Consider the following 24,285-nt stretch of genomic DNA (forward strand, 5'->3'; position numbering starts at 1 on the left):
ATTGCAAATAACACACTTTCAGATTCCTTTATCTTACATAGAGGAACAAGACAGGGCTGCCCTTTGTCACCCTATCTATTTAACTTGGCGCTTGAGCCTCTACTTATTCGTATTCGTCAATCTCCAAAGATACACGGCATCACATGTAAAAATTTAGATATCAAACTCTCTGCATATGCAGATGATGTCTTTCTCTATATCTCTGAACCTGAAATTTCTCTCCAAGAACTTCTTCAAATTATTACTGACTATTCATCTCTTTCTGGCTATAAACTAAATCAAGACAAGACAGAATCTCTCCCTTTAAATCAGTATGCTCACTCTTCCCTGGTCAAACCACATAATCTCCAATGGACCCCAGAAAAATTAAGATATTTGGGTGTCGAACTTACTCCCTCTCTCTCAGATACTATTGATATAAATATGCATCACATTCTCCAGCTTGTTCAAAACCTAATACAATCCTGGCATCCTTTGCATATTTCTTGGTGGGGTCGTCTTGAAACCATTAAAATAATGCTTATGCCCAAAGTGAATTATATTCTCCTTATGATCCCACTTCTTTTTCCAACTTCCTGCTACAAAAAACTAGATACACTTCTCTCTTCTTTTCTGTGGCGAAACAAACAACCACGTATAGCTTTACATAAACTCAAACTCAGTAAAGAACAAGGGGGAGTTCTCTTCCCTGATTTTTATACTTATCATAAATCTTTTATTATACATCAAGGTTTATATTGGTTTGTAGATTCTGACATTTACTCGCCAGTATGGTTTGAGATTGAAAAGCAAATAATGCAGCCTCTTCAGCCACCTGCCTATGTGACTGCTCCACATGCTTCTATTGATGATCCTCTATTGAAAATGACCTCTAAATGCTTGCTTGAATTTGACTCGCATCTTGAACACTCTTACCTTAAATCTCCATCTCTCTCCTTATGGTTTAATACTAATATACTCATTAATAAAAAATCGTTTCTTTGGAAGGAATGGATAGATAAGGGAATTTTATTTCTTTATGATGTTTTAGATTCTGATAGTAAAATGCTTCCATTTAATATCCTAAAAGAGAAATTTGGATTGCCATCCTCTGCCTTTTTTAAATGGCTCCAACTACGTCATTGTATATCTAACTCATCGCTTATTACCCTACTCTCTTCTCAAACACCTACTATACATACTCTGGCTTTGCAATATTTGACTCTTGGTCATGTTGCATCCAAATTATATAAACAATTTCTTCTGTGGCGTGTACCTTCCTGCTCTACTCTTCAAAATATATGGGAAAGAGACTGTGACTCTCAGATTGATAACCAAGCTTGGGCACTTCTATGGTCAAAATCCCTACGTGCTGTATCATCGGCTAGCACAATCCAATCTATGTATTTCCTATATCATAAAGCCGTGTGGACCCTCCACAAACTTCATATCACTGGCTTCTTAGAGTCTAACACATGTTGGAATTGTGAAAAGGGAAAGGCTCCATTGTACATATGATGTTCGAGTGTCCTATAGTTCAGTCTTTTGAACCGATATATGGTCTGATATGCAAAAAATTTTTCAGTTCCATAGTGACTTGTCCTTTTCAATAGTGATGTTCAAGTCGCATTCCCCTATAATAACTTTACCAGATCAACATAAAAAACTCTTTGATATTCTGATAACATTGGCACAAAAATTGATCCTAACTAATTGGAAATCATCGACTCTTCCTAACTCTCATCACTGGTGGAACCTAGTGTTACAGCATCATAGATACGAACTTATGTTATATAGACATAGAGGTCAGTTCAAACAAGTGTCCTTAATTTGGTCTCCTCTTTCGTTATATTTACAAGATGCTTGCACCTAATGTAGATTTGCTTTGTATAGTGCCAAATCTGGATGTTAATGCAATGTGCCTTTTGTATATCTTTTGTATATCTTTTATGTACATCATCTGTTTTTGTTTTCTTGTTTCTGTGTTTTATTGAAAATTCAATAAAATTTCATGGAAAAAAAAAAAAGAAAGTCTGGAGACCGTTAACAGATTTTTGTAATGAATGATTAACTTTTCCCATGTTAAGGTATTTGATTAGGGGGGAAAATGGTGGGTTTTACTTGTTGTTATTATATAATACATGAGTATTTCAATAATTTCACAGTAACGATGATTTACTGAATAGGGAGGGAGGGGGAGGGATTATTAGATTCAATAAGGATGATATAAATGTTAGATTTCTTTCATAATATTTAAAATATTATAGAATTTTAATTTGTAATGAAATGTTAAATTTGATGCTTATATGAGAGTTAATCAAGTGTGTATCTTTAAGTTTTAAATGAGTTTATTTGCTACACTTGTTGTAACAAACGAAAATGAATAAAGAATTAAAAAAAAAGAAAAAAAAAAGAATATTGCTCTTCCTGCCTGCTTGGCATAGCTCTATCTCTGAATGTAGAGTGCCACTCTGGATGTGTCTGCATCTCTGGATGTAGAGTGCCTGCTTGATGTGTCTGCATCTCTGGATCTTCTTGGTGCAGCTTCATCTGCATCTCCTTGGTGCTGCTCCATCTCTGGATGCAGACCACCACTCCAGATGATCTGGCCCACAGCTCCATCTCTGGCTGTACAGCACCAATCCAGATACCTGCTTGTTGCAGTTCCATTGCTGGATATAGTGATGGAACCCCAGAGGCCTGCTTGATGCGGCTCCATCTTTGGATGTAGAGTGCCTCCCTGGATGCCTGCTTGCCGTGGCATGATGTAAAGCACAGCTCCAAATGCCTGCTTGACATGGCTCCATCTCTGAATGTAGAGTGTTGCTTCAGATGCAAGGTCGGTTCACCTCCATTTCTAGTGGTCATGCACTGAGACATTGCTGGACACTGTGTGGCTCCTTGGTTGAGCACAGCCCCATCACTGGCGGTTGGGCTTAACCCTGTTTCAGATTTATATGCACAATTCCATTTCCAGGGTCAAACGCAGCCCCTTGTTGAGCTCTTAGGCATAGCCCCTTCTCTCAGGGGCACATTCTTTGCTGGTTGCTGAGCAAGGCATCTTCCTTGGCTGTTGAGTCTGTATCTGTGATGCAGCTCCATCCCTAGGGGGGCGGGGGGGGGGCTTTGTTACCTGATGTTTACCCAGGTTTTAGGCTCTGTTCACCCTTTGTGTCTCAGAGGTCTCTCTCGTCTCCTTAGGCCACTCTGGTGTGTTAGATGCCAGACTCTATTAGGCTTGTTCTGTCAGTCTAGTTCTTGACATTGGATGAACGGGTCCTGCTCTTTCGAGGCTTGGGGTGCAGCTTCTGGTATTTCCTTTGGTGGGGCAGCTAGTTTTGTCCAGGGTAGAGCTCCTTCAGTTGAGCGACCTTTGTGTTGCTTCTTGGAGACAGCAGTTCTACTTTGGTCAATCCTTTAATTCTTTGGGGAACGGCAGACCTCCTTCTGCGTTCTGTTCTCTATCCCACCCTACTGAGAACTGCTTTGCTACATTCCACTCATCTCTGGATTCATCTGCTGCTGATAAGGATAGAAAAAATTATATTCTTACCTGATAATTTTCTTTCCTATTAGTCACAGTAGATTAATCCAGGGTCACACCCTTTATGTCTCTCCTTTTCTCTATAGGGTTTGAACTGCTGGATTGCTTGTATTTTGCCTGGTTGTCAGATCAGTGTTGGCAAGTTGAAGAGGCAGTCCTTTGCCAAATGGCCTGTTCGGTTGATCCTGCTGCTTTGTTACGAGGAATACCAAATTGTCATTTAGCATACCAGCCTATAGATGACAGAGCTCAGCCTGGTGTTCTCTATCTCCGCCTGCTGATGGATGGACACAACTCCTTTGTCTCTGGATTCATCTGCTGTGACTAAAGAAAAGGAAATTATCAGTTAAGAACATAATTTTTCCTTTTTGATATGTTCCTGGCACACAGTGCAATCTTTGAAAGCATTGGTGTTTTATGAGACATATGAAGGAAGACAGCCAAAGTAAAATCAAATAAAATTAAAGTAAAATCAAGAATGGAGGAGTAGCCTAGTGATTAGTGCAGTGGACTAAGAATCAGGGGACCTGGGTTTGATTCCCATTTCTGTTCCTTGTGACTCTGGGCAAGTCACTTAACCTTCTATTGCCCTAGGTACAATACTTAGATTGTGAGCTCACTAGGGAAAGAGATAGTGCCAACTTTTCAAAATGATTGGGGATGCTCAAAAACTCCACCCCTGATCCTGCCCCATAATAATAGTACTAATTGCAATGACATTTTTTCCATTATTTTTTCATATATACACATACAAATAATCTTATTAACAATACATAATGGTTAACCACAAAATTAATCTGCACTGTATGCTTCTCAACATTCATTTCTACCAGAACACCTGGCCTTGGTCACACATGTAGAACACAGATAATCCCTATGCAAATACAGAACTTCAAAGTAAAAGTACAAGTACTAATATATACAAACAAAACCCTAAAATGTCAGACTCTACATGCAGTACAACACTAGAGAAATAGAAATAAATTAAATTTCTTCCTGAACAGTGCAAAATATAGAAAGCAGATATAAATTCTCAAATCACTAAATTGAAAATAAAATCATATGCCCTACCTTTGTTGTCTGGTGTTTAGAAAAATAAAATCATCTTTTCCCAGTCTATGGTTAAACATTCTTCTGGCTGTGCTCTTAACTGCGTTTCTAGGGCCTTCTTATCCATTTGCTGTTTTTCTCTCCTTCTTTACTTTCTGCCCTATATCCATCTTTAGAACAAAACACAAAAGACCCCCCTCTCATCAATACTGGGCAAGTTTCTCAAATAATATAATCATATAACATTTAAAGGCTTTTAAATATTTAAATGTGGTCATAAGCTCTTCAGCAAGGCGCCACAGCAATGGTAAAATGTCACTGGAAAGGTGCTTGAATTTTAATCATTGAAACCACAGTTTCATAAATGGTCTGGATATTATGCTGTTAGTTCTACCGTATGCAATATTAGAAAGGACGTCTCAGCCCCACTACTTTTGCTCATTAAACTTTTGGAGTCGGATGACGGCAGCGACCTCGGGAGACCCTTGAGAAAGCACGATTTATGTGCGAAACATGTCGGGTCTGGCTCCCCAGGTTTGGCTGAGATAAGAATCATTCAAATTTTGGATTACTATTAACAAATGCAACAGAATAACGAAGTACTTGTAGAAAATTTGAAAAAAACATAAAAACAAAGTAATAACACTAAAATCAGAAAAGACAGCCAATGATGAAGCACCACACTATGCTTCCCGCGATTTAAACTTCTTTTTGCGGTGGAGTGGTGGGGCTGAGGCGTCCTTTCTAATATTGCATACGGTAGAACTAACAGCATAATATCCAGACCATTTATGAAACTGTGGTTTCATTGATATTTGTAAGGCTGGATTAATACTAATACGACAAGTGGCCACTGTAGTAGTTGCTTTAAGTGAATTTTAATCATAACACATTGCATGGAGCAAGGATTCTTGCTTCTACTGGAGTGGCAAATATGGCTCTACAAAAGCTGTTTAACAGTAGACCACTTATCTGAAAAGGTCAGTTCATGGCTCCAACACAGTCTATGTTTTGCTACACTACATCAGGAAGCCGGAAGGATAAGCTTTTTATATTGATTTTATTTGCAGTGTGCAGTGTCTGAGTCCTTTGGTCTACACACTTGATGTTGAAAAAAGACGCGTCAGAGAGAAGGCTTCCGGTTCAGGTGTGGGACGCGCGCGAGGAGCCCCTGCCCACACCTTTGTGCAATGAAGAACTCAGGGATCTGGTGACGAAAGCCGAGCGCTTGGCGTTCAATGCAGAGGTCGGGGCCTACCCCTGGCAGCCACTGACCGAGCTGGGCGCTAAGGCTCCTTCGATCCACACGCTTTCCCCTCGCCATCTCAAAGCATGAATAGCAATTTTCATTTTTGATTAGTGGGAGGTTACAGGAAGGGGCCAGACTGTACGCAACCCCAGGCCGCTGGTCACCTTGGCCCCAGAAGTTCATAGGAGGCAGCTCTCTGGGATCCTGAGCTCCCCCTCCCCCAGTATGGAGCAAACTCCTTGACTGTGGCCAGGGAGGGGGTAATTTCCATTGGGTTTAGCACCCCCACCCAGTCATTTGGAATAGTTGGCTCTTAAGCATGTTAGAGACGTGGCTCTCCCCCCCATGTATTTTCGCATGTTTTATATCCCGCTAATCCAAACTCGCACCCATGATCCCAAATACATTGACCACAGCTTTCTGATTTTTGTACTGGCGAGGATAGCGACCCAGCGGTGACAGCTAGTGCAACTAAATAATATGGAGGTGTAGCTAGTGAAGGGATGAAAGGGCCTTTGGGGGCGCCCGCTCAGGCTGATTTCCCATGCGTGATGATGTGTCCCTGAAAATAAGATTTTTTTTTTTTTAAATCATGGGGAGAGCGGGTTTACGCTAGCATTTACCGGGTACATTTTGCCCAGGATAATTGGACTATAGGTTTGATTTATGAGCTGATTACCCCTTGGACTGGTCCAAAGACAACACTGAGCGCAAGGTCAGAAGGCAAGGCACAGCCTAGAGGGAGAGAGACAACAGTGGTAGGGGGGAATGCTTTTATTTTTTTATTTAGTGATTGATTTACATCTGCTGTCTGTTAAGGAAGAAATGCATTTGTTTCTTTTCCTCTTGGGTTGTACTGCTTGCAGAGTCTTGCATCTTAGGGTTTGTTTGTAAATATTAGTACTTTTAGGGCTCCTTTTATGAAGCCGGATTAGCGGCTTTATCGCATGTGACTTTTTATCACGTGCTAACCCCTGCGCTAGCTGAAAAATTAACGCCTGCTCATGAGGAGGCAGTAGTGGCTAGCGTGGCTGGCAGTTTAGCGCATGCTATTACACGCGTTAAACCGCTAATGCGGCTTCATAAAAGGAGCCCTTAGTTTTTGGTCCTGCATTTGCATGGGATTATCTGTTTTCTGGAAGGAATAAATGTTGAAAAGCATACAGTGTGCTTTGTGTATTTTAATTTTGTGGTTAACCATTATGTGTTATTAATATGATTATATTGTGTGTAAGTATATATGAAAAATGAATGGAAAAATGTTTTTACAATTAGAAACATAGAAACATAGAAATTGACGGCAGAAAAGGGCCATAGCCCATCGAGTCTGCCCATACCAGTGACCCTCTCCCTGATTCTTACTCTCCTAGAGATCCCACATGAATATCCCATTTCTTCTTGAAATCTAACACGCTGCTGGCATCAATCACCCGCTGAGGCAGCTCGTTCCAATGATCGACCACCCTCTCGGTGAAGAAGTACTTCCTAGCATCACCCTGAAATTTCCCTCCTCTGATTTTCAGCGAATGTCCTTTGGTTACCGAGGGCCCCGTAAGACTGAAGATATCATCTTTCACCACTATACGCCCAGTAATATACTTGAAGGTTTCAATCATGTCTCCTCTCTGTCTTCGCTCCTCCAATGAGTACATCCGCAGTTTTTTTAACCTTTCTTCATACGTGAGATCCCTGAGCCCCAAAACCATCCTGGTAGCCATTCGCTGAACCGACTCAATTCTCAACACATCTTTTCGGTAGTGTGGTCTCCAGAATTGAACACAATACTCGAGATGAGGTCTCACCATGGATCTGTACAGTGGCATTATTACTTCAGGTTTTCTGCTGACAAAACCCCTACGGATACAGCCCATCATTTGTCTTGCCTTGGACGAAGCCTTCTCTACTTGATTGGCAGCCTTCATATCGTCGCTAATGATGGGGGTAGGGTCTGGGGCGGAGATTGGGTGGAGATGGGCACGACTTAGCCAAGTGTTCTTCAACTACCGGTCTGCGGGCCGATGCCGGTCCACAAAATAATTATTTTATTTCCGCCGGTCCATTGGTGTCAAAAGGTTGAAGAACACTGATCTATAATTTCTTGCCTATTGCACTGGAATACTCGAGATTTCAACAGAATAAAAGCTTTTCTTCTAAGTTGAGTGGCTTTAGTTACATCTGGAAAACTTTGTACTAAATCACCACAAAATTTTGTTTGCTTGTTCTTATAATAAGTCTTCATAATTAAATTTTTATCAATTTCTGTACAAGAGTGGAACTTGTTGGCACCACATATTGAGAGTTTTCAAGAAATCCAGTTAAATCAAATTCAATTGGGGCCAATTGATCCACTCCTTGTTCTGTAGAAATTTTCTTTTTTTGTAGAATATAGTAAAGATTGGAAATAGATATTGAATCCGCGTTTGGTAAGCCTAATACCTCCTTAGAATATTTCCAAAGCAATATCTCAGGAGATAATAAATGTCTTATTGGGAAATTAACAAAACTGAGATTCTTTGTATGGGACAAATTTTCCATTACTTCAAGTTTAGAATGAATTAAATGAGAATCTTTAAATGCAGAAGATGACACTTTCTGCAAAGTTGAAACTTGCGTTTAATATTTCACCAACCTTTTATCTAACACTTTTATATTTGAATCTACATTTTCAAATTTTTGGATTACTTCTTGAAAAAATTTTTCATTTTGCTTAAGAACTGACTTCAATAACCCCTCTCATGCGAATTAATCACCCATAAATCTCTTAATGAAATATCCTGTGGAATTTCCTGGGCACCTAGTGCAGCTGAACCTTCTAATAATTCAATTGTTTTAGGCATCTCTTTAAAATTTATCAAAGATGGCGAGATGACAGGAGACTATGGGACACCTTTTTCCTATGGGAGACTTTTTTCTGCATTTTGCTGAAGTCATGGGTTAAGTACAGACTGGTTTCAGTTCAAATGCTCAAGATGCTAATGTGCGAATGTGTAAGTTTCAATTCCCTGCTGAACAGACTGTTCTTCTCAAGGACACTGGATGTGTTGAAGGCACAAGATGCAACGAATCATGCCATGTCAGCAGAGCACTCTAAATATGGGCACCCTGGCTTCAGCAAACTATGAACTGATAATAAATGCCAAGCCATACCAGGACCCAAAAGGTGGGGGCTAGCTGAAGGCTGAATGTACCCCTGTAAAGAATGGAAAATTTGAGAAGAAAGTTCAAGAAGACATTCCTGTCCTGCCCCCCCAAGAAGAATGGAGGTGTGGACTAGGGGGTGAGTTAGATAGACAGCAGATTTGCACCTATAGGGATGGTACATGGACAGAGCTAGGGGAGGGTCTTGCAAGACAAAGAAACTTTCTGTATAAAACTCCCATGCTTGGGCAGTGTTCAGAGAAGCGTGCCATACTTACAGAAATATGCTGGCATGATTTCTCTCCATTGATTTATTTCTGATATGCTAATGCTGCTATTACTTTTCATTCTAATAATAAAAGTATTATCTGTTTTGGAATATACAATGTAAGTCCGCGTTTTCCTTCACGTAAGATCTCCAGTGAGGAAGAATAAGCAGCAGTAGTGACCCGGATGTAATAGGGCCCTCTAGTGGTCGCATGCAAAATTGACAATTTTGTTTTTCAGTGGATCTAATCCTGGGAAGGGTGAAAGTGACAGACTTTTGCTTTTCAGAGAAACTCACCTGTCATGGTGAAAGGTACTCCTATACGAGAAGAGTTGTGTAGAGGCCGTACGGATGTAATATTGTAAAAATTGTAATTATAAAACTTCATTTTTTTACATAGGATATTAGTCTTAGTTATAGGGAAAGACAGTACAGTGTAGAAACACGCGTTTTTATTATTTTCAAGGCATTGTACATTTGTGTATATATCTATATCTATATATTTACTAGAGGAAAGAATAAGGTTTAGTTAAGATCTGGATTGAGCTTTTTCTGTGAGCACCTTACTAGTGTGTCAGTGACACGGAGAGAGAATTAAGTCTTGCAGACTAAGGGAAAGGGTTTTTGTTTTCTGAGTGAAGGTGCTGGAATGGGAAGTAAAAAGCTAGCAAAGTGATGAGGGGAGTGGTAGAGACCCCCTCCCTACAGCATTCCTCTTGAAAAGCCTCTTAGGGAGGATGCTGGAGTGATAGGACAGTGTGTCCAGTATTAAGAGAAAAGATAAGAAGCAAATGATTAAGTATTGATGTTTTGTTTAAACTCTAGAGACTATCAAACCTCTGACTATCTTCTGGCTAAAGTTAAATGTGGAGGAAAATTGGCTATGTCAAATTCTAAATTTGTAGGTGTGTAGCCATTTCCAGAAACTGGGATTTGGCGTGTGTGTGAGAAGGAACTGTGAATTTCATGGTACTGTGATAAGGGATGGAGGTCGAGCAGCGATCAACATTCCAGCTGGGAGTTAAAAGAAACATTTGTTGTTTACTACAGAAACAGCAGAGTGTGAGACAGGAGACTTAAGTCACATAAGAGGTAGTGTGAAAATATTATATAAGAGGAAGTTGAGGGACTTTTTCTTTAGAATCCATCAGTGCGCTGTGAAGGGATAGTCCCATGATTTGGAACTATCTACTGTCTCAAAAAAGGATTCCCAGTTAGTTGTGAGGGATGGTGATGTCACAATTAATCATGGTGAGGTTATTCTGAATTATCTGTGCTCTGTATATACTATTCTGCAATTTGTGTCTATATCAGCTGTGTTTAGTATATTATACGGCTCTGCAATTTATGTAACCAATAAAGTAGCATAATTAGCCTTTAGCCTTATCTGTGGATGTCTCTTTGTATGCCGTGAAGTTTTGACTACCTAACGAACTTGGCATTACAGTAGGTGAATAGCAAGCAGCACTATTCACGAAGGAAGCTAGAAATGCCTCCTGTTGGGAAAGGGGAGGAAGAAAAGGCAACCACGCATTCTAAATTACATAGGGAAATAGGAAACAGGGAACTTCTTTGTGACTTCAAGACAGTGCCTTGAACACAAAGAAGGGAGGAGCTGAAAAGATTCTCCCAATGGGAGGGGGAGCAGTGAAATGTGCAAGCTCTTTCCCTCTACCCGTATGGCAAGCATTTCTGGACGTCCCTCTTCTTCTTACAAGAGGGGGCAACATATGGAGGTTTTATCTGGCATTGGCCCAGTGTCCCAATGGACGACAGAAATTTTAGTATAAATTTGGGTTTACCACACAGAAGAACAGATCCTGTGGTTATGATGTTACTATGAGTATTGTAATTTTTTAAACAAGGAAATATGATATTTTAGGACAAGGGTGTGTGAATAGGGATAGATTACTGACTCATGTAGGTATATATTTTAGAATTATAGTTAGAGGGGTTTGGAGTACATAGTGTTATCGTAGGAGCCAAGAACTGTTTTTCTGATTTACATAAACAATAAGTGAATAAATAATTTTAGGATATCTTTTGGTGCTAGGAGACATTAGAATTCTGCTTTATAGCTGTGTGGGAGACCTTTTTTCTGCATTTTGCTGAAGTCACTGGTTTCAGTTCAGATGGGCCATGTGAGTGTGTAAGTTTCAATTCCCTGCTAAATAGGCCTTTCCTCTCAAGGATACTGAATGTGTTGAAGGCAGAAGATGCAACGAATCATGCCACGTCAGCAGAGTACTCCATATATGGGCACCCTGGCTCCAGGAAACTAAGAACTGATAAGAAATGCCAAGCCATGCCAGGCCACCAAAAGGGCTAGCTGATGTACTGAATGTACCTGTGTGAAGAATGGAAAATTTGAAAAGAAAGTTCAAGAAGATATTCCTGTCCTGGCACCCAGGGAAGAATGGAGGTGTGGACTAGGGGTGGGTTAGATAGACAGCAGATTTGCACCTATAGGGATGGTACATGGACAGAGCTAGGGGAGGGTCTTGCAAGACAAAGAAACTTTCTGTATAAAACTCCCATGCTTGGGCAGAGTGTTCAGAGAAGTGCGCCATAGTTACAGAAATATGTTGGCATGATTTCTCTCCATTGTATATCCAGACTGATTTATTTCTGATATGCTAATGATGCTATAACTTTTTATTCTAATAATAATAGAATATACAATGTAATATACATGTAATATACATGTTTTCCTTCACGATGGATCTCCAGTGAGGTAGAATAAGCAATGGTATCTGCGGATCTAAGTAATCGCCAGGAGAGTCAATAAGACCCTGTTCAGGTCTCGCTTTACTAGGAAAAACAGGTAGGGGGAGGAGTTCTTTCCAAGAGACTAATTGATGCCCCAGATGACAAATCAGCATCTCTCCCCATTATTGGAGTCACATTCGACGGCCTAAGATGTCGCTCCATGGGGCCGACTGGGGCCGGTGTTGAGCACTTAGTCTTAACTTTCCTCTTTCCTGTTTTATAAGAAAGAGAAAGGAAAAAAAAAAAAAGAGATTTCAAAATTATTACCTCATATTAAAATCCAATAGCTCCCCACTGGCTCTTCCCAGCTCCTCTTGGAAAACCAAAGACCCGAGTGATCAGCAAGAGTCTTTTCTGGTGCTTGATGGCAAATTAGCACCAGAATTCACCATAAAGATTGGAAAGTTCGGTCCACTATGCTCCAGACAGGAAACAATCCCTTTCTCCAAACCACAAATTAGCTAACTCCTCTGTTCAGGTGCAATCATTGTGTGCTTTTCACTCGGGGAAACCAAGGACCCGAGTGACATCAGCAAGAGTCTTTTCTGGAGCATGATGGCAAATCGGAAAGTTCAATCGACTGTGCTCCAGACAGGAAACAATCCCTTTTTCCACACCACGAATTAGGTAACTCCTCTCAGAAGTGATGTCTCTAGAAGTGGATTGGTCAGCATCCTTATCCTTGCCTGCCATGTTGGCGGCAGTTAGTGCATAGACTGGCAATAATTTTCCCCTGAAGCAGCCAGAGGGTCTGGTGAAACAAGAAACCTTGTCATGACTAATGAATGGTTTAGGACAACAAGGTTATGCTATGAAGAGTGCCATATCTATTATAAGAAGGCCTCTTTGCTGAATAAATAATAATAATAATAATAACAACAACTTTAATCTTCTATACCGCCACAATCTTGCGACTTCTAGGACTATGTAATTGTTCCTCCAACAAAAGATAAGTAGTTTACAAATGTCTTGTACACAGCAACAGATTGTTTAATTTGGAGAGATTTTTTGCAAGTTGTTGAGGTATATTTTTAATGCCGATAAGATTAGAAGAAGCTTGATATATGCAGATATGCCCTTCTTCATTATTCAGTGCAGCTAAACTCACAGTCTTCAAAAGGCCATAGGCAGCAGTTCCTACACACCACCCAAATCTGACCCAGAAGCCTTCCCTCTGATGCAAAATCCCAGCATTGGCCAAATAATTATATTGTGTTTCCTCTGTTATTTTTATTTATAATCTTTTGTAAATCGCGGTTGAACGCGGTTTAGAAGCACAATGTTATATTATGAATAAGCTGTGGACAGCGTTTAGGAACCACTGCCCGCAGCCATTTGAAGACTGTATGAGTTCAGATGGACTGAATAATGAAGAAGGTAGGCGGAAACAATACTGTACTTGAACGTCTAGAACTGGGTCTGGAGGCAAGTACACTGATGTACCTGGAGCAGGAAGTATTCTGGGCCCCCGAGGCACATTCTACCCTTTAATTCTGCCCTTTGCATAGGGTTACCATAAGGTAGGATTAGCAGATTTTGTTAAGGTAAAACACGGACATGTGACCCCAACCCCTGCCCCCAAACCTATTCTCCTTGAGCTCAGAGCTGCCGGCCTCCGAATATGTGCAGGTGTGATACAATGACATCACACAAATGCGCATGCTCATAGGCTCTCCAGATTTATTTATTTTAACAAATTTCTCAACCGCCTATTACTAGGCGGCTTACAAGTAGCAACCCGAGCATGAAAACCCAAACTGTTGCTTTTTTAAAAATCTGTCTGGACACCCAGACAGTCCTCTAAAAAGAGGCCATGTCCAGGTAAATCCGGACATCTGGTAACCTTCTCATATCATATGGCTCCAGAAAAGGGAGGACAGATTGAGACATCAGGGTTTTACTTCCATCACTTTCAATGAAAGTGAAACCTGGGTGTCTCAATCTGCCCTCCTTTTTCTGGAGCCATATGGTGAATATACCAAGGCAGTAATGAACCTTCAGGGCCAATTTTTTTCAGATGGGTCAGGGTCTCTCTCAGGGGAAATTTCTCTAAATGTGTTAGTTTTGCGCATATTATGTGGGGAGGGTTGGTGACTCCGGAGTGAGAAGAGATCTACTGAGGGGAAACAGATGTAATTGAAGTCAGGGGAAATGCTGGCGATTGAAGTTTATTAACCTGTCCTAGACCAAAAGGAATACTTCGGGGAAGGGTGTGCCTAGAGCATTTATACACAAGTTTATATTTAAAATCTACTATATACTGCCAGTTCACAATACGATACTCCTGAAACTCACCTGAGGCAATAAGTACCTTTCTTTGGAGTGAGCCACCTGAGGGCATCTTTATTTTCCCCTCCCGTTTTTCTTCCTGTCCGATTCCCACAGTTATCACACGGTGCTGGGAAAAGAAAAGTTATGATTTATGCTATCCAGAGAAACTTTCATCATATAACCAAACTCCTTCGTTGAAATGCATCCATAGCCTAGTCCCATGATGGTCAGCGAAGAAACCGGTCAGGGAACTCGGCTCTGCCCTTCGCTCCTCGTCGCGCTGTGGCTATTTGTAGCGGGACAGGCGGAGCCGGCGGGCTGTAGGACCTGGTAGTGTTAGGGAGGTGGGTGTAGGCTGAAAGGGGGAGGGGAGAGTGTTTGTGTGAGTGACTGACGGACGAGTGAATGAGCGCGAGTGAAGGCGAGACGCCGGCTTGCGGCCACCGTGCAGGGAGGAGACGCTCGCGCCAGCATCAACCGCCGCCGCCGCTTTCCGCCCCTCCCCCCAACCCCGGCCTCAGGCGCCTCGGAAAGGGCGAGAGGCGCGGCCGCTGGTGGCCGGCTGCCGGTGTTGGCGGCGTGGGTCAAGCGGAGGGGCTGGGCCGGGACTCGCCTTGCGGCCCATGAGCCGAAACTGCGGCGGCGGAAGAGCCGCAGTGTTAGTCGCCAGCTGTCGCCGCTGCCCTACTCCCGTTCCGCTCTAGCGGTAGCGGTGGAGATGGTGAGGCTGCGTCGAGTGCAGGCTGTGTTGCCCTGTTAGGCCTGAACACCGGGCACGTTTCTTTCTTGTCGGCATTTTCCATGGCTAAATGTAAGTGAGGCCTGCGTCCGGGGTTGGCTCCGAAACTCCTGGGTTCAAACTCGCGCTATTATAGGGTTTTGTTTCTTTAACGTTTTAAATTTCTAGTAATCATGTAGGCCTGGGCTGAGAGTTAGTACATCGCTTCCCTTTCAAACGGAGAATGATCATGTAAAAAACCTGTATCTGTTGTCTCTTTTCTGTTTATGGATTTAAAAAAAAAAATTAATTTTGTAGCATTTATTTCTTTACAAAAAAGATCTAGGGAATCCTAGTCCTTGTGTTTAGAAAAAGGAAAGTGATACAGTAAGATTTTTTTTTCTCTTTTGCTTGTGGTGGTCTGGTGGGAATTTTGTCAATGATAGTGCTGTAATAGTGTTTTATTTGGTTAGCTGTGGGTGACAACAAACTCGTTTAATTTAAATGGGCTTCATAATTATTACTCTAAAGTCAGTGGAAACTGCATCTTACATTGTTTTCGAGATTTAATAGAGGGTTGGGAGCAAGCTTTTTTAAAATTGTGCTATGAAAGAAAAGTTATACTAAAGGGGAGCTTTGTAATAGTATTTTCTTCAGTCTGTAACTTTTTTTTCAACCTGTAAAGGTTTTTCTGGTTTACTATATGGAAGCATAGTGATACAATAGTATTAATAAAGAAATTGTAACTATAATTAAAATGTGGACTTTGAATAATATTTTAGACTTTGCATTATTTTCATATGCATTATGGTTACCAGAATTTATTAGCTACAGTCAGTTTGATGTCTTAAGATGGCTTTGGTTAGTTAGCTATCAAACTAGCTGTGACTACTTATTTAGTATAGATAAATAAGATTACTTATTGTTTGTTTACATATATAATTTAACATTAATCAGCATATCTTGGCACAACCTGTTTAAATTTTTTTTTCTTTTGGGATTTATTTGTGTACATTTTTTAAATTATCACTTTATTCTTGTATCTTTGCCAATTAAAGCCGTGCCTTTTAAAGTTACTATTCCTTCCAGTCTAATTGAGTTGAAATGAAAAGTTCATGTTTTTAACACTTGGATATCTTATTGGAAATAAAAAGGTGAATGTTAACACTCCAGAAAAGCCAATACTGAAAAGTAGAATTTCAGTAGTTCTTTTCTTTCTATTTGCATCTATATAGAGAGAGTTTAAAACCATTATTCCATATTCAAAGAAATTTTGTGTTTTCTATGAATGCTTAGATTCCAGCTCTATGTAAAACACTTTTTGGTTGGTGAAATCAATGGAGCCTTTTACTGAACTGCAATAAGTACTGGCACATGTTTAGCACAGCTTAAAAGAGCTTACTGCAGGATGCACTTAGGTGTCCTGCTGCAACTCCCTGATCTGTGTGTGTGCAAACCACATGCTAAAGATATTTATTGCAGAGGGGATGTTTGGCTGGGGGTGGAGAGTGGTCATCTTGCCTTAATCAGTGCAGCTGCGCTACTGTATGTTGATTTAGTGCAGGATTAGCACATGAGCCCTTACCACCTACAAAATAAGTGTTGGTAAGTGCTTATGTGGTAATATTTTTAATGTCTGTGTGCTACTGGCAACATTAGTGCATGGCCCATAATTTAGAAGGGATATTCATCCATTTGACTGCTGCAGTAAAATTGGCTTTACCATGTGGGAAAAACCTGCATAAGGGCACATTAAGGCCACTTTATACTGCAGTTTAGTAAAACGACCCTGTAATCCTTTGCAGGCGAACAATTGTAACCAAAACTGACCAGAGTACAGTGAGCATTATAAACAGGGCTTCTAATTCTTATGCCAGATAGAAAGTAGATTCTGCAGCAAGGTTAGGAAACTCTACATTTATTTGCATGTGATTGACCAATATTTTTTAAATTCCATTTGTGCTTTGTTTGTATCTTATATACTGTAGTCCTTTGTTTTATTGTAGAATTTGTGAGTCCTAATGCAGACAGATGTTCATTGAAACATGGCTTGGTGTCATGTCTTGATATGATAACTTTACATTGAATTAAAGAATCTTGATTAAACTCTTACATTGGCTGGAAGACATTGTATCAGACTCCTACTCCTTTGCTGCATCTGCATCTAGTGCCATGAGCTTCATTTACAGCAGTGGTCTCAAACGCGCGACCCGGGGGGGCCACATGCAGCCCGCCAGGTCCTATTTTGAGGCCCTCGGTATGTTTATCATAATCACAAAAGTAAAATAAAATAGTTTCTTGATCATATATCTCTTTAGCTATAAATTACAATATTATTATTTAGACTTAGCCAAAAGGAAAGATTTATAAACTATAAAGTTTTTTACCTCATGCAAAATTGTCATTTCTTTAATAAGACATTAACTATTTTTTCTGTGGCCCTTCAAGTACCTACAAATCCCAAATGTGGCCCTACAAAGGGTTTGAGTTTGAGACCACTGATTTACAGCTACCCAAAGTTCAGAAACTTGTTCTCCCTTCATAAACAGCTTTATGTTGTCTTCAATATATTGATAGTCGAGCACAAGTCATAGCAGCAGGGCTTCTTATGGCTCCTAAATCAAGATATTAAGGATAAAATTACCTGACACTCCAACTTAACCATAGGGGTGAGAGCTTTTGCTTCTGTATGAAGCATTTAGGCCACCCCAGTAGTGGAAGACTAGGACTGTGACTCAAACCAGGTCTTCTTTTGTGATACTGCAAGTGAGAAGGCCCAGTTGTGCACATTGGGACATGCACAGTCAATTTTAGTGAAAATCTTCAAGATTTCTAATCTCAGTTATTTGTAGTAACATTTTTCCTTTTTCTATATCATTTCAATTTTTAGTTTAACTTTGGGGTTTTTGTACCCCAGGTAAGGGAGAAAAACTGAGGTCAGTGGTTGTGGAATTAAAGAAACCAGGAAAGAAGTTTAGTTTGATTATAAAGTAAAATGTACCGTATTTTTTTGTTCCATAAGACACACTTTTTTCCATTCAGAAAACAGCGCGGGCCCAAGCGGGAGCGTGTAAAACTTTGCTCCTGACTGCCACGCTCTTCTGACCTCCGTGATGCTGGCTGGGAAATAAGAAGAGGAGACAGCGAGCGTGGAAGGGATTTCAAAAATTACCGGGGGGGGAGGATGTTTAAAATAGCAAGACAGCCGTCAAGGGAGGAATTTTTAAAAGTTACTGGGGGGTGAGGGATGTTTAAAATACAAAAAAAGCTGTCTAGGGAGGGATTTTAAAAGGTACCAGGGGTGGGGGATGTTTAAAATACCAAGACAGTCATCTAGGGAGGGAGGGATTTTTAAAGGCATGGGGGGTATGATTAAAAAAGGTACTGGGAGTACGTAGGGGGGTAATGGGATGATTTAAGGTACTGGGGGGTAAGTGGGGGTATGGGAGGATGATTTAGAATATGTGGGGGGTATGGGGCCTGCCTGCTATTAAGCCACTAGGCCAGCCTGCCTGTCTGTCACTAGGCAAGCCTACCGGCCACTAGGCCAGCCTGCCTGCCACTAGGCCTGCCTGCCTGCCCATGCCCTGTCCCAGCCTACCTCTAGAGGGGGGACAGGGTACAGAGCCTGGCAGGGAGAATTTGGTTGAGAATGTGTTTTTTCTTGTTTGCCTCTTCTAAATGTATGGTGTGTCTTATGGTCAGGTGCGTCTTATGGAGTGAAAAATACGGTACTTCTGGTGGAATTCCTCACCCCCTACAGCAGTGTTTCTCAACTTTTTCAAGCCAAGTACCCCCTAAGCCTAACAAATACCAACCGAGTTACCCCGCTCATACTCCACACCAGACCCACCCAAACTCTGTCCCAGATTCCACCCCCATAATAATACTAATTGTAATGCACTGTAAAGACACTAGAGCAAGCTTGGTCTCTTTTTAAGGATACGGTCAACGAGGCGCAAAATCTATATATACCTCGTATCAACAAGGGATCAAAGAGGAAAAAGAATAAAGAACCGACGTGGCTTACTGTAGAGGTTAAGGAAGCGATCATAGACAAAAAAAAACCTCGTTTAAGGAATGGAAAAGCTCGAAAACGGATGAAAACTGGAATAAGCACAAACAACATCAATGCAGGTGCCATAAGAGGCCAAAAGAGACTACGAGGGAAAAATAGCCAAGGAGTCGAAAAACTTCAAGCCGTTCTTTCGATATATTAAAGGGAAACAACCCGCAAAGGAAGTGGTGGGACCGTTGGATGACCAAGGAATAAAGGGAGTGCTAAAGGAAGACAAAGCAATCGCTGATAGACTGAACACGTTTTTTGCGGCTGTATTTATCGAAGAGGATATACACTGCATACTGGAACCCATCAGGCTATATGCTGGAAGTGAAAATGGAAAAATGACAAGGTTAACTCAGTCTAGAAGAGGTATGCAGGCAGATTGATAGGCTTAAGAGCGATAAATTCCTTGGGACCAGATGGCATCCATCCGAGGGTCATCAAGGAACTAAAAGGGACCTTAGCTGAATTGCTTCAACTAATAGCCAATCTGTCGATCAAATCGGGAAAGATTCCGGAGGACTGGAAGGTGGCGAATGTTATGCCGATCTTCAGAAAATTTTCGAGGGGAGACCTGGGAAACTACAGACCGGTGAGTTTGATCTTGGCATTGGGAAAGATGGTAGAGGTGCTGATAAAGGACCACATCATTGATCACCTTGACTGACGCGGTCTGATGAGGACCAGCCAGCACGGTTTCAGCAAAGGCAGATCTTGTTTGACAAACTTGCTGCACTTCTTTGAAGGAGTAAACAAGCAGATAGACAAGGGCGACCCGGTCGACATTGTATATCTGGACTTTCAGAAGGCGTTCGACAGGTTCCGCATGAACGACTACTTCGGAAAATTGCAAGTCATGGAATAGAGGGTGAATTAAAAACTGATTGGAGCATAGGAAACAGAGAGTGGGGGTAAATGGACAATACTTGGACTGGAAGAACGTCACCAATTGGGTGCTGCAGGGCTCGGTGTTGAACCCGTGCTCTTCAACATCTTTATAAATGATCTAGACATAGGTACGACGAGCGAGGTGATTCAATTTGCAGAGTAATGAAGACGCAGGGGGATTGCGAAGATCTGCAACTTGACATAATCAGGCTCGAGAAATGGGCATCAACATGGCAGATGAGGTTCAACGTGGATAAGTGTAAAGTGATGCATGTTGGTTGCAAAAATCTCATGCACGAATTCAGGATGTCTGAGGCGGTACGTGGAGAGACCTCCCAGGAAAGGGACTTGGGAGTTCTGATCGACAAGTCGATGAAGCTGTCCATGCAATGTGCGGCGGCAGCGAAAAGGGCGAACAGAATGCTAGAAATGATGAAGAAGGGGATCATGAACAGATCGGAGAAGATTATCATGCCACTGTACTGGGCCATGGTGCTCCCTCACCTGGAGTATTGTGTCCAGCACTGGTTGCCGTACATGAAGAAGGACACGGTACTACTCGAAAGGGTCCAGAGAAGAGCGACTAAGATGGTTAAGTGGTTGGAGGAGCTGCTGTACAGCGAAAGATTAGAGAAACTGGGTCTCTTCTCCCTCGAACAGAGGAGATTGAGAGGGGACATGATCGAAACATTCAAGGTACTGAAGGGAATAGACTTAGTAGATAAGGGCAGGTTGTTCACCCTCTCTAAGGTAGGGAGAACGAGAGGGCACTCTCTAAAGTTGAAAGGAGATAGATTCCGTACGAACGTAAGGAAGTTCTTCTTCACCCAGAGAATGGTAGAAAACTGGAACGCTCTTCCGGAGTCTGTCATAGGAGAAAACACCCTCCAGGAATTCAAGACAAAGTTAGACAAGTTCCTGCTGAACCAGAACGTACGCAGGTAGGGCTAGTCTCAGTTAGGGCACTGGTCTTTGACTAGAGGGCCGCCGTGTGAGCGGACTGCTGGGCATGATGGACCACTGGTCTGACCTAGCAGCGGCAATTATGTTCTTTGGAACTGCTGTCTTCGACCACAGACTACAAAACCTTCAAAAAAGAAACTAAAACCTACTCTTCAAAAAATACATAAAACCTATTTAACACGACCAGTTCCTTTCCAATCTCCACCTACCACACCATCTACCCATTTCAAATCTAAAATGTTTCTAATTACCCAACATGTATCACCTCAAGTTCCCGACAATTCTTATGTAACTCCTATGTAATTCGTATGACAATTCTTATGTAAAGTTACAATTCTTATAACCTCCTGATAAATTGTATGTAATCCGCCTTGAACCGCAAGGTAATGGCAGAATAGAAATCACTAATGTAATGTAACTTTGTCAAAAGCTTTCTGGAAGTCTAGATACACTACAGTCATGTGAAAAAATTAGCACACCCCATGAAATATTCAGTAGTTAAGAAATGTTCACATTGATGTCAAATCTTTTTTTTTTTTTTTTAATTTATCTCTGGAAAAGAAAGTGATATAATTGCAGGTAAAGAACAATTTTCCTTGATTTACTCATGAAACAAAAGATGGCCACAAAAATGTGTATTCTAACTGAGGAATAAATTAGGACACTCTAATAGCTAGTGTCTTTGTCTGAAATAACTGCAGTGAGATGCTTCTTGTAGCCATCTACCAATCTCTGACATCGGTCTGAGGAAGGTTTGGCTCATTCCTCAATGCAGAATTCTTTCAGCTGTGAGATGTTTGAGGGGTTTCTTGAATGTACAGCCTGTTTCAAATCACCCACAGCATTTCAATAGGATTAAGATCAGGGCTTTGACTTGACCACTCCAGGACTCTATTTCTTAGTTCTCAGCCAGTCCTTGGTGGTTTTATCGGTATGTTTTGGGTTATTGTTGTGTTGCAGGGTCCAATTCCGCTTCAGCTTTAATTTTCTTACAGATGGTCTTACATGTTCCTCAAGTACCTTCTGATACACTATAGAATTCAAGTTGGATTCTATGATGGTGAGCTGGCCAGGTCCTGCTGCAGCAAAGCATCCCCAAAACATAACAGTTCAACCTCCATGCTTCACAGTTGCTATGAGGTTCTTTTCCTGGAATGCTGTATTTAGTGTAGGCCAAACACGTCCTCTTTTTTCTGGTGTCCAAATAATTCAATTTTAGAATCATCTGTCCATAGAACGCTATTCCAGAAGTCCTGGTGTTTGTCTATGTTCTCTCTGGCCAACTTCAGTCTGGCCTTGCTGATTCTCTTAGCAAACGTTTCCTCCTTGTACCCACGCAAGTTAAATTTGTGTAGTCTCTTTCTGATTGTAGAGGCATGCCCTTTCACATCAACAGTCACAAGAGCCTGCTGTAGGTCCTGTGGTGACATTTTAGGGTTTTTGGAGACTTCCTTTAGCATCTTGCAGTCTGCTCTGGGGGTCAACTTGCTTGGATGGCCAGACCTGGGCATGTTGGCAGTTGTTTGGAAAGGCATCCACTTGTACACTATTTTCCGAACCGTGGAATGGCTAATGTCAAATTCTTTTGAGATCTTTTAAAATCCCTTACCAGTCTTATAAGCTGCTACAATCTTCTTTCTGAAGGCCTCAGATAGCTCTTTTGATCTCACCATGGTGTTCATTCTCTCAAAACAGAAGTCGTGAGCATACCAAACTAGATGGCTGAGGTTTAAGCAGGGCAGACTTCCTTTAAAATGCTGAGTAACTGTTCTAATCATGTGCACCTGATGTGATACACCTGTGTGTAATTTGAGCCACTTTAAGTGGGAGGATATGTGGGGGTTAGGGTCCTAATATATTCCTCAGTTAGAATACACATTTTTATGGATATTTTTTGTTTCATGAATAAATCAAGGAAAATTTTTTGTTTACCTGCAATTACATCACTTTCTTTTCCAGATATAAATAAAAAAAAAATATTTGATATCAATATGTGAACATTTCTTAAGAAAAAACTGAATATTTCAAGGGGTGTCCTATTTTTTTCACATGACTGTATATCAACCAGTTCACCTTTATCCACATGTTTATTCAAGCCTTCAATGAAGTCCAGCAAATTGGTGAGGCAAGATCTCCCCCAACTGAACCCATGCTGATACTGTCCCATTAAATCATATTTGTCTACATGTTCCGCAATTTTATTTTTTATAATTGTTTCCACTATTTTGCTCAGCACTGAGGTTAGGCTTATTGGTCAGTAATTCTTCAGATCTCCCCTGGAACCCTTCTAAAAAATTAGTGTAACAATGGCCAGTCTTCAGATACTACAGATGTTTTTAGTGACAGGTTAGAGATTACTAACAACAGACTAGCAATTTCATGTTTGAGTTCTTTCAGTACCCTGGGATGTATACCATCCATTCCAGGTGATTTATCACTCTTTAACTTGTGGATTTGGCTTAGTACATCTTCTAGGTTCACTGAGATTTCTTTCAATTCCTCCACCTCATCACCTTTGAAAACCATTTCTGGTTCAGGAAGATTTCTTACATCTTTTGTAAAGACCAAAGCAAATAATTCATTCAGAGTCTCTGCTATGGCCCTGAGTGTCCCTCCCTTTTATTCTTTGATTATCCAACGGTTTAGGGGATTCCCTCACAGGTTTACTGCTTTTGATGTACCTAAAAAAATTGTTACTATGAGTTTTTGCCTGTTTGGCAAGTTGTTCTTCAAATTTAGCTTTCTTTATCAATGCTTTGCATCTAACTTGCCAGTGCTTATGTTTCTTCTTATTTTCTTCATTGGGATCCTTTCCTATTCTTTAAAGGATGTTTTTTTTGGCTGTAATAGCCTCTTTCACTTTGCCTTTTAACCACACCAGCTCTCGTTTTCTCATCTTTCCATATTTTTAATAAGTTTCAAGTTTCAAGTTTATTGACTTTTTAATATACCGACCATCACATAGTATCTGGCCGGTTTACAATAAGATTTATAAAAATTTTAAATATAAAATGTAGTGAGTGAACATTAAAACATAATTTGACTAACATGAACGTGTGGATAGGAGGGAAAGGGAGGGGGAAAGTTACATATTTTAGAGAAGAAAGGGAGAAGTAGGGATGGGAAAAAACATATTGGGTAGGATCGCTTTTTTAAAGCGGTTGGATGCATGAATTGGAATCGGAAGAGTTTATGAATAAAGTAAATGAGGAGAAGAGGGAAGAAAAATAAAAATAAAAAATAAAACTAAGAAAAGGAAAATGCATCTTGAAATAGAAATGTCTTCAAATTGATCTTGAATTTGTCTAGATGTTGTTCTTCTCTAAGTTGTTGAGGTAAAGCATTCCATAATGTAGGGGCAACAACTGTAAAATTTATTTTTCGA

The 24,285-nt window shown here is 40.8% G+C and overlaps 1 protein-coding gene and 1 long non-coding RNA gene across 5 annotated transcripts in view; one reads left to right on the plus strand and one right to left on the minus strand.

Annotated features, from left to right (window-relative positions):
- LOC117363474 overlaps positions 1-14,432 on the minus strand; it is a 29,813-nt gene extending 15,381 nt beyond the window's left edge. Inside the window, exons 1-4 of one of the 2 annotated variants that reach the window (XR_004540069.1) lie at positions 14,293-14,432; positions 12,265-12,748; positions 4,595-4,743; positions 2,513-3,847 (exon numbers count right to left, since the gene is read on the minus strand). This is a non-coding gene — a long non-coding RNA (uncharacterized LOC117363474). Of the gene's footprint in view, positions 1-2,512; positions 3,848-4,594; positions 4,744-12,264; positions 12,749-14,292 lie in introns of those variants that run through there. The other variant, XR_004540068.1, reaches the window with a different exon arrangement.
- A 69-nt stretch (positions 14,433-14,501) lies between these two features.
- The window catches only part of AKT1 (AKT serine/threonine kinase 1), a 368,034-nt gene continuing 358,250 nt past the window's right edge, over positions 14,502-24,285 (plus strand). The window contains exon 1 of one of the 3 annotated variants that reach the window (XM_033951246.1): positions 14,502-14,612. The gene's annotated coding sequence lies outside the window, so the exon portion shown is untranslated. Of the gene's footprint in view, positions 14,613-14,681; positions 15,080-24,285 lie in introns of those variants that run through there. The other 2 variants (XM_033951247.1, XM_033951245.1) reach the window with 2 other exon arrangements.

This window comes from Geotrypetes seraphini, chromosome 7 (assembly GCF_902459505.1).
Source record: "Geotrypetes seraphini chromosome 7, aGeoSer1.1, whole genome shotgun sequence".
Classification (NCBI taxonomy): domain Eukaryota; kingdom Metazoa; phylum Chordata; class Amphibia; order Gymnophiona; family Dermophiidae; genus Geotrypetes; species Geotrypetes seraphini.